The sequence below is a fragment of the Brassica napus genome, unplaced genomic scaffold (assembly GCF_020379485.1).
Source record: "Brassica napus cultivar Da-Ae unplaced genomic scaffold, Da-Ae ScsIHWf_470;HRSCAF=722, whole genome shotgun sequence".
Classification (NCBI taxonomy): domain Eukaryota; kingdom Viridiplantae; phylum Streptophyta; class Magnoliopsida; order Brassicales; family Brassicaceae; genus Brassica; species Brassica napus.
The window spans coordinates 10001-25000 of NW_026016545.1; positions in this window are offsets into that span (position 1 = coordinate 10001).

The following is a 15000-nucleotide window of genomic DNA, read 5'->3' on the forward strand; positions in this document are numbered from 1 at the left end:
CTATCTCCCGAAGACCGTAGCAAGCTCAGTCTATGTTTCCCGCTATTCTAATTCATCGATCAAACTTCGCGGATTAGAAACCGCGGAAAACTCGTAGTAAACGTGTCGAGTCGGAAGACGGCCCAAAGGGACCTAAAACACGACTCGAGGCCCATCCTACGATTTTTCCTAACCAAAAGCCCGTGAACCACAGCATGGTTCGCGCTTGGCCCACGAGGAAGGATAAATGTCAAGTTTCCGCGGATAAATACGGAAGTTTTGAAGATAATTGTGAAGATCGGGAAAAATGGAATATCTCCATTTTTATGCTATGACGGCTTAAGGGCAGAAGAGTAAAAGCGTAAACCGACCTTGGAGCTAGTATATAAGGAGTCCTAGGCGAGGAGCAAAAGAGAGAACTTTTTCAGAGCAAACTTAGCACTTAGAGCGATTTAGGCAACTTTCCGTTTTTGTTATTTCGAGCTGCGACTCAATTAGGTTTAGCCGTCTTAGGGTTGCTAGAACTAGGAATCTCGCCGACAGCTCTCGAGCCCAGGCTTATACCTTGTTGTAACGCTCATACGCAGATTCGGAATAAGATCTACTTTGCTCTCTTTTCGATTTCTTATTTTTATCGTTGTTATTCTCGTGTTCTGATTGCTTGACGTGTGGTAATTAACAGATATCCGGGTCCTCTGGGAAACTAGGGTTTTCTTAGTTATTTAAACGGAAATCGACAGTGCGAATTTCGGTTCCCACAGTTTGGCGCTAGAAGGAGGGGGACTTACGGATCAATCTAACCCGCAAAAACCACTCAACGATCAGGAAAGACATGCGAGATTCGACGTGCGCGAATGTCATCTCATTCAGGGGGGAGAAACGGTCGATCGAGCCAAACCTCGGAACGATCTCCTTGTTATCGAGTTGACAATTCGAGATATCGACGTCGCTAGAGTACTAATCGATACCGGAAGCTCGGCCGATATCATCTTCAAAGACACTCTTGAAAAGATGGGGATCAGTCAATCCGAGATCGCAAAATGCCCAAGCCCACTGCTAGGGCTTTCGGGGGAAACGACCATGGCCTACGGATCGATTAGACTCGCTGTCAAAGCCGGAACCGTGACAAACATCACAGAGTTTCTAGTCGTCGACCGCCCCGCATCTTACAACGTTATCATGGGACGCCATGGCTGAACACCATGCGCGCAATCCCATCAACCTACCATCTTTGCCTCAAGTTCCCGACCCCTAACGGAGTCGAGGTAATCTGGGGAAATCCAAGAGTTTCTCAGGTTTGTTTCGCCGCGGAACTAAAACGAAAGAGACCGATCCTCGAAATTACTCCTAAGAAAGCGGAGAAAGAGACCTCCAGCAAAGATACGCGAAGTCAGGATTCAGCGGAATTCTTCTGGCAATCTCGTATCTTCGCAGCTCTAGATGAAAAACGCGAGCCAACTTGTGAACCCGTGGTAACGATCTGTCTCGACGAAGCCTTCCCAGAACGCTGCGTCGAGATCGGAGCCAATCTCCACGAGCCTTTAAAGACAGAACTCATAACCTGTCTTAAAAAGAACCTTAATACTTTCGCGTGGGCTGCGGAAGATATGCCAGGAATCGACATTAACATAACATGTCACGAGCTGAACATCGACCCAACATTCAAACCCGTCAAACAGAAAAGACGGAAGCTGGGACCCGAACGTGCTACCGCAGTAAACGATGAGGTCGAAAAACTGCTTAAAGTTGGGTCGATAACGGAAGTAAGATACCCCGACTGGCTCGCCAACCCCGTAGTAGTCAAAAAGAAAAACGGGAAGTGGCGAGTTTGCGTAGATTTTACCGACCTAAACAAGGCATGTCCAAAGGATAGCTTCCCTCTACCACATATCGATCGATTGGTAGAAGCAACGGCGGGCAACGAACTCCTATCCTTCATGGACGCTTTCTCAGGCTATAATCAAATTAGGATGAATCCCGACGATCGTGAGAAGACTGCGTTCATTACCGATCGCGGAACCTATTGCTATGAGGTAATGCCCTTCGGCCTCAAAAACGCTGGAGCAACTTACCAACGACTCGTGAACCGAATGTTCTCCAAACAACTCGGAAAAACGATGGAAGTTTATATCGACGACATGCTTGTCAAATCCCTCAAAGCAAGGGATCACGTGTCACATCTCGAAGAATGCTTCGCACAACTAAACTCCCATAACATGAAGCTCAACCCGACGAAATGCAGATTCGCCGTGGCATCAGGAGAATTCCTCGGCTACTTGGTCACCAACCGCGGTATCGAAGCAAATCCAAAACAGATCAACGCTCTAATCGAGATGGCTTCGCCAAAGAATAAACGGGAAGTCCAAAGACTGACCGGCAGAATCGCAGCACTTAACCGATTTATCTCACGATCAACAGATAAGTGCCTGCCCTTCTACGACGTCCTGCGAGGAAATAAAAAGTTCGAATGGACGGAAGAGTGCGAAAACGCCTTCCAACAGCTGAAGCATTATTTAGCTACTCCTCCAGTCCTCGCAAAACCCGTGGAAGGAGAGCCTTTGTTCTTGTACATCGCGGTATCGGCAACAGCCGTAAGCGGAGTCCTGATCAGGGAAGAACGCGGGGAGCAGAAACCTATTTTTTACATAAGCAAAACCTTGCTGGATGCCGAATCTAGGTATCCGTTGATGGAAAAATTGGCATGCGCGGTCGTAACATCGGCCCGAAAACTACGACCATATTTCCAATCCCACACGATTGTTATCCTCACGACTTTTCCCTTACGGACAATTTTGCATAGCCCAAGTCAATCAGGCCGATTGGCGAAGTGGGCGGTCGAGTTGAGCGAGTATGACATCGAATACCGACCAAGGACGAGCGCAAAATCACAGGTGCTCGCGGACTTTTTGGTCGAACTTCCAACGGGAGCAATAACCAACGAGAACCAAATTCCACCTGGCTCCTCCACGTCGACGGATCTTCATCCAAGCAAGGATCGGGTATCGGGATCCGTCTCACATCTCCAACAAGCGAGATCCTGGAACAATCGTTCAGACTGGAATTCCATGCCTCAAACAACGAGGCCGAATACGAAGCATTGATCGCAGGTCTACGTTTGGCTCACGGCTTAAAAATACGCAATCTCCACGCTTACTGCGACTCCCAGTTAGTGGCCAGTCAATTCAGCGGAGAATATGAAGCCAGAGACGAACGGATGGACGCGTACCTCAAACTGGTCCAAGGTCTAGCTCAAGACTTCGACTGTTTCGCCCTTACCCGGATCCCCCGTTCCGAGAATGTCCAGGCGGACGCCCTCGCGGCCTTAGCATCAAGTTCCGATCCAGGACTCAAAAGGGTAATTCCGGTCGAGTTCATCGAACATCCGAGTATCGGACCCCCAGTCGTTGTCAATCTCATAGAGGGTCAAGACGACGAGGAAGAAGAGATTACGATACCACCACCATCGGAGCAATCCGATTACGGTTGTGATACCCCATGGCTTCAGACGATTCGAGACTACATTATCGACGGGCAACTGCCCGCCGAAAAATGGTCAGCTCGCAAGATCCGAACACAGGCCGCACGCTACGTAACAGTGGACGGCGAAATCTACAAGTGGAGATTCTCCGGACCGCTCCTGACGTGCCTGGAAGGGAAAAGGCGAGGAAAGTAATGGAGGAAATACATTCCGGCTCATGCGGCAACCATTCCGGCGGAAGATCACTAGCCGTGAAAATCAAACGCCACGGTACTATTGGCCAACAATGATCGGAGATTGCGAAAAATTCGCACGAAAATGCGAAAAATGCCAAAGGCATGCGCCAACTATCCGACAACCCGCCGAAGTTCTTTCCTCCATCACGTCGCCTTATCCCTTTATGCGCTGGGCCATGGATATTGTCGGACCTCTGCATAATTCAAAGCAAAAGCGTTTCCTTCTAGTCCTTACCGATTTCTTCTCAAAATGGGTAGAGGCGGACTCGTACGCGAGTATAAAAGACGTCCAAGTCGAGAATTTCGTATGGAAAAACATCATCTGTAGGCATGGAGTTCCTTACGAAATCGTAACCGATAACGGGTCTCAATTTATTTCCACCCGATTCGAGGCATTCTGCGAAAAGTGGAAGATACGACTCAACAAGTCAACTCCCAGATATCCGCAGTGCAACGGACAGGCTGAAACAATCAACAAGACCATTCTCGACGGACTGAAGAAACGCTTGGAGGCCAAAAAAGGTAGATGGGCCGACGAACTCGAGGGAGTCCTCTGGTCTCACCGTACCACCCCAAGGCGAGCAACGGGAGAAACTCCCTTCGCCTTGGTATACGGCGCGGAGTGCATGATTCCCGCGGAAGTAGAATTTCCCGGTGTTCGAAGAAGGTTCTTACCCGAACGAGAGGAACTCAACAATGCTATGCTCTTGGACGATCTCGACCTCATTAACGAACGCCGGGATCGAGCGCTCATCCGAATTCAAAACTACCAGCACGCCGCTGCGAGATACTATAACTCCAACGTACGGAACCGAAGGTTCAATCAGGGAGATCTGGTCCTTCGCAAAGTCTTCCAAAACACCGCTGAACGAAACGCGGGAAAACTCGGAGCAAACTGGGAAGGTCCCTATAAAATCGAAAAAGTCGTCCGACCAGGTTCTTACGAAATAGCCAACATGCAGGGCATAAAAATCCCTAGAACCTGGAATGCGATGCATCTCAAAAAATACTATCACTAAACGAACCAACTCGCAATCACTGAACTACGAGACGGCTTGATCTCCGCAAGGAGTACGTAGGCAGTTTGCCGAAAGGCAAATTCAGCTGTCCTCCCTTATTAAAAAGGGGGGGAGTGGGTACGTATACTCGTATACTCCCAAAAAAAATCGAAAAACTTCTTACCGCACTTTTGGTGTTTTCGACTTATCAAAACATCCTCACCCGCGAAATCGCAACGAGGTCTTCGGAAATTGGTCGGCCGCTTGGGAGAATCGAACCTTTAGCATCGCGAGACGTCGCAAAAGATGCCTCAAAATTGGTTTCTTCCGAGCATACGAAATCTCCGCCAAAAGACACATATATGCACACATTAACATTTATTTTGCGCAAATTAATCAAAACAACGGCACACGCCACCAAGTCCGATGCTGATCACATCGAACTCACAAACGTCCTAAACAGACATAGCCATCTCATGGAGATGACTCTCTTACATCCGACACAAGGATAATAGCGCTATAAAAGAAATCCAAAATTTTGGTCTAGCACTTCCGGTCTCCGGAGAGATGCTCGATTCGTATCAAACAAGTCGTATAAGCCGAGAACTTTTCGCGGACTTTACATCGATACGAATCAGGAAGAAATCGCGACAGGAAAAACGATAGCCGGTTAGTCACCGCACAATCCTTAAACCGAAAGTAAACCTAGGTCTTGCCCTAAACCCAGCGCACTGGTCTCTAACATCTCAAAGGCATGATATCGAAAGATAAGAGATTCTTAAACCACGCCTCTATGTTTACGTTCGATACCTTCAGCGCCCCCGCAGAGTTCACATCTCGCGGAAGAACTCTCGAAACAGGTCTCGAATAAAACATTTCACAATCGAAGAAGGATATGAGACGACAACTCATCACCTTCCTCCCCACTATTCACAAATTCATAAAAAACGTTATCCGATTATCATACCATAAAGCCGCGGAGCGGCAGGGATTCAAAGCCACACACGGCCAGTCCCGAAATACAAACAAGGCCGTTCAAGGCCGAAGCATAAAGACATAAAAAAAAAAAAAACAAATCTCTCGCAAGAGATCTAACCCAAGTCACCCTCAGAACTTACGCTCCCTCTTCACCCGCCGCCTCGTCCGAGCCTGGAGCCGCGTCGCTTCCGTTCTCTCCGACCATCGGATCTTTCCCCTCTGGGTCTTCTGGACACGTCGGAAGGAAGCAAGCGGATTTTAGGTCGGCCAGGATGAGACCGAAATCGCCATCCTCGGCCGCCATATCTCCCTTGCAGCCGGACAGTCGGGCCTCTTCGGCCTCCAAGGTCGGGGGAGTCTCACTTTGGAACGACCGAACCACGGCCATCCCGCCCTCAATCGTCGCCAAAGCGAAATCCCTGCTCCGGATACGCTCGAGGGAACCCAGGGAAGCAGAAATCTTCGCCAAGCGAGCCTGAAACTCCGCACGAAGGGCATCCGTAGCCTCTTGGATCCCGCGGCGCGCTAGTCCAGCGTCACCTCGATCTGACGCTGGAGTCGACGCACCTCCGAGGATTTGGCCTTCCTTGTTTCTTTTCCTTAAGCAAGGAACTCGCCGTCTTCCCGAGGTCCCTCTCAAGCTCTCCTATCGCAACTCGAGCTTCGACACTTTCGCAGAGTGAGCACTACAAGAAAACAGCGGTATTCTGACGGACGTTCCGACGGAAAATGAATTCCTCGGAATATACCGAGGCATTTCCGAGGCAATTCCGAGGAAACACAAAATTTTGCTTCCTCGGAATTCCGTCGGAATATTCCGACGGAATTCCGAGGAAAATTCATTTCGTCGGAATATTCCGACGGAATACCGAGGAAACTAGTGTTCCTCGGAAAAAACCGATGAATTCCGAGGAAATATTATAGACGTTAGAGAGCCGTTGGAGAGCCGTTGGGGGATTTTAAAAATTCCGAGGAAATTCCGACGAACTAGCCGTTTGCATCGGAATTCCGTCGGAATTTCCTCGGACCGTCGGCAGGATTTCAACTATAAATACAAGCACCCCTCTTCCTCTTCATTCACACCATATCTTCATCCTCCCTCTCACTTTCTTTACACACGAATTTGATTCATAAAAAACATGTCTTCTTCAAATTATTTTCGTTCTTGGATCGATCGACCTCATTTGGATCCGAACACGAGATTGCTTACGGAAGAATACCAACAAGGTATAACCGAATTCATGGGGTTAGTTCACCGACAACCGGAAGCAAAAACAGGTATGTTAAGATGTCCTTGCTCTAATTGTAAAAATAAAAAAGTTATTAAAGAATGGGATGTTTGGACTCATTTATATTTGAGTGGGTTTACACGAAGTTACAAAATTTGGTATCATCATGGAGAAACTGATTATGAACTTGGTAGTACTAGCGAACCTCAGCCAGCGGTTAGATTAGAAGATCCAATTAGAACGGATGTAGATTACGGTGTAGGTACTGAGCAGATGGTAAATGATCATTTTAGAGGGGAAGATTTACCCAATGCCGAAGCTAGGAGATTTTATGATATGTTGGATGCTGGAAAGCAACCATTGTACGAAGGTTGCAGAGATGGTCATTCAGCTTTATCATCTGCTACAAGATTGATGGGCATTAAGACGGATTATAATTTGGCTGAAGACTGTGTGGATGCGATTGCTGATTATGTAAAAGGTATTCTACCCGAAGATAATGTAGCTCCTGGCTCATACTACGAGGTTCAGAAACTCGTAGCTGGTCTTGGTTTATCGTATCAGGTAATAGATGTATGCAGAGACAACTGCATGATTTATTGGAGGGCGGATGAACAGCGGGTTTCATGCAAATTTTGTGGGAAGCCTCGTTATAAAGATACGAGTGGAAGAGTTCCAGTACCATATAAAAGGATGTGGTATTTGCCTTTGACGGAAAGGTTGCAGAGGCTGTATCTGTCTGAACGCACAGCGCAACCAATGAGATGGCATGCGGAGCACTCAACAGATGGTGAGATCAGACATCCTTCAGATGCAAAAGCGTGGAAGCATTTCCAATCAAAGTATCCCGACTTTGCGTATGAGAGAAGAAATGTCTACCTTGGATTATGTACTGATGGTTTCAGCCCGTTTGGCAAGAGTGGAAGACAGTATTCTCTATGGCCAGTCATTCTTACACCATACAACCTACCCCCAAACTTGTGCTTGCGACGAGAGTTTTTGTTTCTCTCGATTCTCGTTCCCGGACCAGAGCATCCTAAGAGATCACTTGATGTGTTTCTTCAGCCACTAATATATGAGTTGCAACAACTATGGGCTCAAGGTGCTGAAACATACGATGTTTCGTATAAAGAAAACTTTCAAATGCGGGCAGTACTAATGTGGACAATAAGTGATTTTCCAGCATATGGTATGTTATCTGGATGGACAACGCATGGAAGGCTATCATGTCCATATTGTCAAGATAACACTGATGCTTTCCAACTAAAACACGGAAGGAAAACGTGTTGGTTTGACTGTCACAGGAGATTTCTACCACCAGATCATCCATATCGTAGAAGTAGGAATTTGTTTACGAAGAACAAGAGGGTGTTTGACAGTCCACCTCCGGAAATTCGTGGGAAAGATTTGAAGACACAACTTAGAGATTTTGGTGCAGAAAGGACGCCAGACGTCGGTGGACATGAGCATTTTCCGGTAGATGGTGTTGGAAACCTACATAACTGGCACAAAAAAAGTATTTTTTGGGATCTGCCATACTGGGAGGATCATCTACTAAGGCATAATTTAGATGTCATGCATATCGAGAAGAACTTTTTTGACAATCTCATGAACACGATCCTTAATGTTCAAGGTAAAACAAAGGATAATTTGAAGTCAAGACTGGATTTAGTCGATATATGTGCTCGTTCAGAACTTCATGTTGATGAGAGTGGTAGGGCTCCTTTTCCCATATACCGACTTGATGCAGCGGGAAAGGATGCGTTCTTTGATTGGATTTCAAACGATGTGGAATTTCCAGACGGTTACGCATCTAATTTGCGTAACTGTATCGACAGAAAGGAAGGAAAGTTTACTGGCTTGAAAAGCCATGATTGCCATGTAATGATGCAGCGCCTCCTTCCGTTTGCCTTCAAGGAACTATTACCACGAAATGTTCATGAAGCAATTGCAGGGATAAGTGGTTTCTTCCGCGATTTATGCACAAGATCAGTGACTCTTGAAGGTATTGAAAATTTGAAGACTAACATAGCTGTGATTCAGTGCAACCTTGAGAAGATATTTCCTCCCTCATTTTTTGATGTTATGGAGCATCTTGTTATTCACCTGGTAAGAGAATTGGAACTTGGTGGTCCTGTGCAGTATAGATGGATGTATCTGTATGAGCGGTATATGTTCCATTTGAAGAAGATGGTGAAAAATTTAAGTAGGGTGGAAGGGTCTATAGTCGCACAGATGATCAATGAAGAAACTTCAAACTTTGCCGAGTACTACTTTCCAGCAGAAGTTCAGACCAAAAACAGAAGACCTGCTCGGCATGATGATAGAGGCGAACGGGCAACATATCATTGGAAGGTTCCAGACATTTTCACAGACGTTGGACGACTTAGCGGAAAACCAAAGGACCGTCGACTTACTGATCAGGAGCGCAGTCATTTGCAAACATATTTACTCACCAACTGCGAAGATGTTCTTCAATATGAAAGGATTTTCATGGCAGAAAAGCGGTTAGAATATAGATACGCCACAGAGGACGAACTAGAAGAAATGAAGCAGAGAGAATTTGGTGGATGGATGTTTACTTATGTGAGTGATGGTTTGGCCAGAGGTGAAACATTTGACGATTGGATACGCGAGATGGTCGTTGGACCAAACTTTGTTGTGAAGTCATATCCGAGATTTTGTACTCGAGGATATGCATTCACAACTCAGAAGAGGAGACGTTCGAGTACGACTTACGATGCTGGTGTTTGTTCTGCATCAGGAGATGATGTATACTACGGACACATAAATGAGATTTTGGAAATCAAGTATTTGGGCATGGTTGGATTGCGCTGTACTGTTTTCTATTGTGACTGGCACGACAACACTCCAGATCGAGGTGTGAGAACAGATGCATTTGGTGTTACATCAGTAAATTCAAGACGGAAGCTGCAATATTATGATCCTTTCATTCTTGCTTCTCAGGCCGATCAGGTTTGTTATATCAAGTACCCCCGGGTAAGGAACAGAGATGATCCATGGGTTACTGTTACAAGACTCAACCCGAGAGGCCGAGTTCAGGGAAGTTCTGAGCTGGAAGACCCACTACAACCAAGCACATCCGGCAACTTAAGTGCAGCAGAAGATTTAGGTGGAGTTGGCCTTGTAGTCGATTTAACTGACTTCGGAGAAGAAGCCGCCGTTCACGTAGAGGATGAACCAGTGATTGGAGAGTTTCACCAAGATCCAGATTCAGATTCATCTGGTGATGACGACTCGGAAACAGACTAGCGTCGACCTTTTTTTTTTTTTTTTTTTAAAGGAAAATTCCGAGGAAATTCCGAGGACAGATAGGTTTTCCTCGGAATTTCCTCGGAATAGATCTTCTCGATTGAAAACCCAAGTTCCTCGGAATTCCCTCGGAAATTCCGAGGAAATTCCGAGGAACTCTTTATGTTCGTCGGCATTTCCTCGGAAAATTCCGAGGAAATTCCGAGGAGATGGGGATTTGATTATAGATTCTTTTTCCTCGGAATCTCCTCGGTATATTCCGAGGAAATGCTGACGAACATAAGGATTTCCTCGGAATCTCCTCGGTATATTCCGAGGAAATTCCGAGGAACTGGGGTTTTAAATCGAAAACAACGTTTTACGGATTGAATAACACGTATATAACCTTCATTAAGTGTCATAACCAGATTATGATGTTTGGAACTATGAACTTTGGTGTTTTATCCAATAACAAACACTTTTACGATTGCATGAACGAAAACCACACAACATAAGAGAAACACTTATACACTTTAATAAATGGTAAAGGGAATACTTACAATTATTTTTGAAATTGTGTTATTTCATGGTTTATGATCATCTATACAAAGAATCCTCAATGGTATGCATTATAATTGTATAAGAAATGAAATACGGCGAAAATAATCGATGTTTTAAAACCCCAAACCCTGGTTCCTCAGAAATTCCTCGGAGATTACCGAGGGTATTCCGAGGAATCATTGTTCGTCGGAATATTTTCATTTAACCGGGTAAACCAAGCCGCCAAATATTTCGGGAAAATTGAATCAAAGAATTCCGAGGAAATTCCGACGGAAATATTAAATATTTCCGAGGAAATTCCGACGGATAGTTTCCGTCGGACGCCTCATAATATTAGGGCGAGCCCGATCTTCTTCCCCATTTCTCTCTTTCTCTCCGCGCCGCTGAGCCTCTCCTCTCGCGATTTCCGGCGACTCCACCGTTCTCTCTCGCGTTTTTCCGGCGAATCTCCCCTAATCCTCCCCCATAATCATGTAAGAACCCTATCCCACTCTTTTAGGTTAGATTTGTATGGTTTTTAAGTAGATTTGATGATTTTGGAATGAGATTTATAGATTTTGTTAGGGTGAATGGTAGATTTGTGTAAAATCGAGTTTGATTATGTATTTCACTTGATTTGAATTTTTTTTTTAGTTTTTATTAATTTTGTGGTTATAAAAATCGAATTTGAAATTATATATATATATTGAAAACGTTTTTTGTATATAAAATCTATTTTTTGCATTTTAAATTCATTTATATATTTATTAAACATTTTTAAAATCTATAAAACTTTTTTTAAGATTAAAAATCATTTATATAATATTTAAAAACATTTTTTTTGTATTTTATATGTAAAATATAAATTTCTATATTTATTAAACTATTTTTTATTTATTAAAACTTTTTTTATTTAAACTGTTTTTTTTAATTAAAATTATTAGAACTAATTTTTAAAAATGTTTTTTTTTAATTTACAGGTCTAATGATGATCAGATCCGGCCTCGCCAGCGTCGTAGCCGGGGTGGTATGGGGAGCCAGTCTCGGGGTTCTCCCAGCCATGTTCAGGATTCCGTTTCGCCCCACAGCTCATACCATACATCTCCCTCTCCATTACTCGCTCCTGCTGCTCCCGCTCCCGCTGCTGCACCCGCTCCTGGTCCCGCTGCTGCACCCGGTCCTCTGGGAGTGATGAGGGTTGCGGAGTTGGTTCGACAGCCCGGTCGTGACCATCTTCCCTATCTCACTGAGTATCCACATGGACATGGTCAAACATGGTAATTTAAACTTTTATTTTTTAAACTATTTTTTATTTAAACTATTTTTTTATTAATAATTTATTTTTTTATTAGGTTCAACCGATCCGGGAATGGGATCAGCGCATGGATCAACCGTATGATGTACTCGGCCCTCGACAGCGGACATCCGACTTTCACTCACTTCCCTGTCGAGAAGCAGCATCTGTGGTTTCAGCAGTTTGCGGTAAGTATTCTAATTTTTAAATTATATTTTTTATATTATTAAAACTATTTTTTGTAATTATTAAACTATTTTCTATATTTATTAGACATTTTAAATATTATTAAAACTTATTTTTGTAATTATTAAACTAATTTTTATATTTATTAGACATTTTAAATATTATTAAAACTTATTTTTGTAATTATTAAATTATTTTTTAATTATTAAACTATTTTTTATTTATTAAAACGACGATTTTTGTAATTATTAAACTATTATATTTTTGTGCTTAAAAACTATTTTTAAACTATTTCAGCAAGAATTCAACTGGAATGCCGATGATACGCTCTCTATCTATCACCATTTTGTCCATAAAGTTATGGACAACTATGGGAAGCAGATGTACGAGTGGAAGAAGAAGTGGGAAGTAAACAAGGTAGTTTTTAATTTATTAACAATTTTTAATTTATTAAACTATTTTTAAAATTATTAAACTTTTTTTTTTTAAATTAAAAGGTCCCAAAGTCGATGAACGACACGGTCTGGAAGGAGTTGTGTGCGCATTGGGATAAAGAAGAGACGAAAGAAACTTCTTCCACCAACTCCAACAACCGCAGGAGCGACCGTAAAGGAAAGGGCATCTACAAGCATAACTTGGGTGCTCAATCTATTGCCACTCTGGCGGATCGCATGGTAAGCTCAACCGCTTTTTCTTCAATTATTTAAGTTTCAGAATTTTATTTTTTTGCATTTTCAAATTTCTAATGTTTGTCTAATTTATTTTTTTTCAAGGCGGAAGAAAATGAAGGCCACCCAGTTGATGATCTCGCCCTTATGAAAAGGGCGTATACCAACAAGAAGACCGGCCAGATTGATGATGGTCTTGTGAGGGACGTGGTCGACCTGGTCCAAACTCAGGTGTATGACGAAGTGTCTCAGCTTCAAACCGATGATGACGATTCGACGGCCTCGACCAACTTGTCTCGGGTTCGAATCAACGAAATCGTTGAATCGGTAAGTTTTTTTTTTTTAAAAGTTCAATTTAATTATTTCTTGATTTTTATTTTATCATCAATTTAAATTATCTAAACTTGGTTATTTATATTTCAGTCGGTTCCAAAGAAAAAGGGACGTTTGGTCGGTTTGGGTCGTCGCTCCCGGTCGGCTGCTCCTTCTTCTGCACCACATGCGTATGTTGATCCAGAAGTTCTTACGGCTCAGCTGAAGGACAAGGATGATCGGATATCTGCGTTGGAGACTCAGATGGCAGCTCAACAGGCGGGCTATGAGACCCAGAAGAGGCTGAACGAGCAGATGATGGAGATGATGAAGAGGATGTACCCGAACGAGACGTTCCCGAACATTCAAGACCCGTAGTTTTTTTTTTTTTCCAAAAACTCTGAATGTTTTATTTAAATTTGAATATTATCTACTATGTTTTATTTTATGTTTTATTCAATTTTAATTTTAAATTTTAAAAATTTTAATTTTTAAAAATAAAATTAATTTTAAAAAAAAATAAATTTTAAAAAAAATAAATTTTTTCAAAATTCCGAGGGAATGGAGTTCCTCGGAAAATTCCGAGGAACTTTCTCCCCTCGGCAAATTCCGACGAACTTTAAGTTCCTCGGAATTTTCTGAGGGAAAAAGTTCCTCGGAATTTTCCGAGAAACTCCACTCCCTCGGAAAATTCCGAGGGAAGAAAGTTCCTCGGAAAAGTCCGAGGAACATTTGTTCCTCGGTATTTTCCGATAAACATTCCGAGGAATATTTCGTCGAAACTTCCGAGGATTAGACCATCGGAATTCCCTCGGTATTTTCCGAGGAACCTTCCGACGAACTCTGTGTCCTCGGCGTTTCCTCGGAATTTTGTTTCCTCGGAATTCCGTCGGAATTTTCCGACGAAATTCCGAGGAAGTAAGAATTTCCGAGGAGTTATTTCCGAGGACTTTTTTCGTCGGTATGTCCTCGGAATAGCGTTATTCCGACGACATACCGACGATTTTTTCCCTCAGTATCCCGATGTTTTCTTGTAGTGGAGAGTCCTCGACAGCCGTCAACATAGCCTCGGTTTCGGACCATCTGCCCTGAAGCTCCACCAACTCCCCGGAAAGACGACTGGTCTCAGAACCACATTCGCTGATCATCCCATCAATCAACGATATGAACTGCGAACGGAAAAAATTCTTAAGACTAAGTCCATGAAAAGAATGCACGACAGACGATCGAGAATTCAAACAAGAAACAAACCTTTCCGCGAAGTCCCGATGCTAGGCTCGACCCACCTCGCTGCGAAGTCTCCCCGTCACCGCTCTTGGCCAGTTTCCTCTTCCGACTCTTAGGCTGAGTAGCCTGGACATCGCTAGGAGCACGCAATGCCAGAACGATTTCTTTTCTGGCTGGAGGCGGAGGCATAGAGTCAGCGGCCTTCTCTTTGTCCTCGACGAGGATCGGAGTCGTGGAAGATCCCGCAGGTAGGACTTGCGGGGGAGGAGCCGCGACGCCGGTCCCGTGACACGGGGCAACGACCTGCGCGGAGGAAGACGGAAACTCGGAGCCAGGCTGAGCCAATTCTTTCTCGGCTTGGCGACGAACTAGTTTCTCTCGGAAAGAAAGATGACCGGCAACACAAGCCGGCACTTCCGCCGGAGAAGTTGGAACCGGAGCCAGAGAAGTGGCCTCACCCATCTCGACGTCGGAATCCTTCTTATCACCTTGGGAGGAAGACATGTTGAAAGGAAAGTTATGAAACTAGAGAGGTTTTGAAGAAAATGAAGGAGGAAAGGTGTGAAGAAAATGAATGACAAGAGCTCACTACTTATAGAAGTATGGGTTCGGAATGTCGCCTC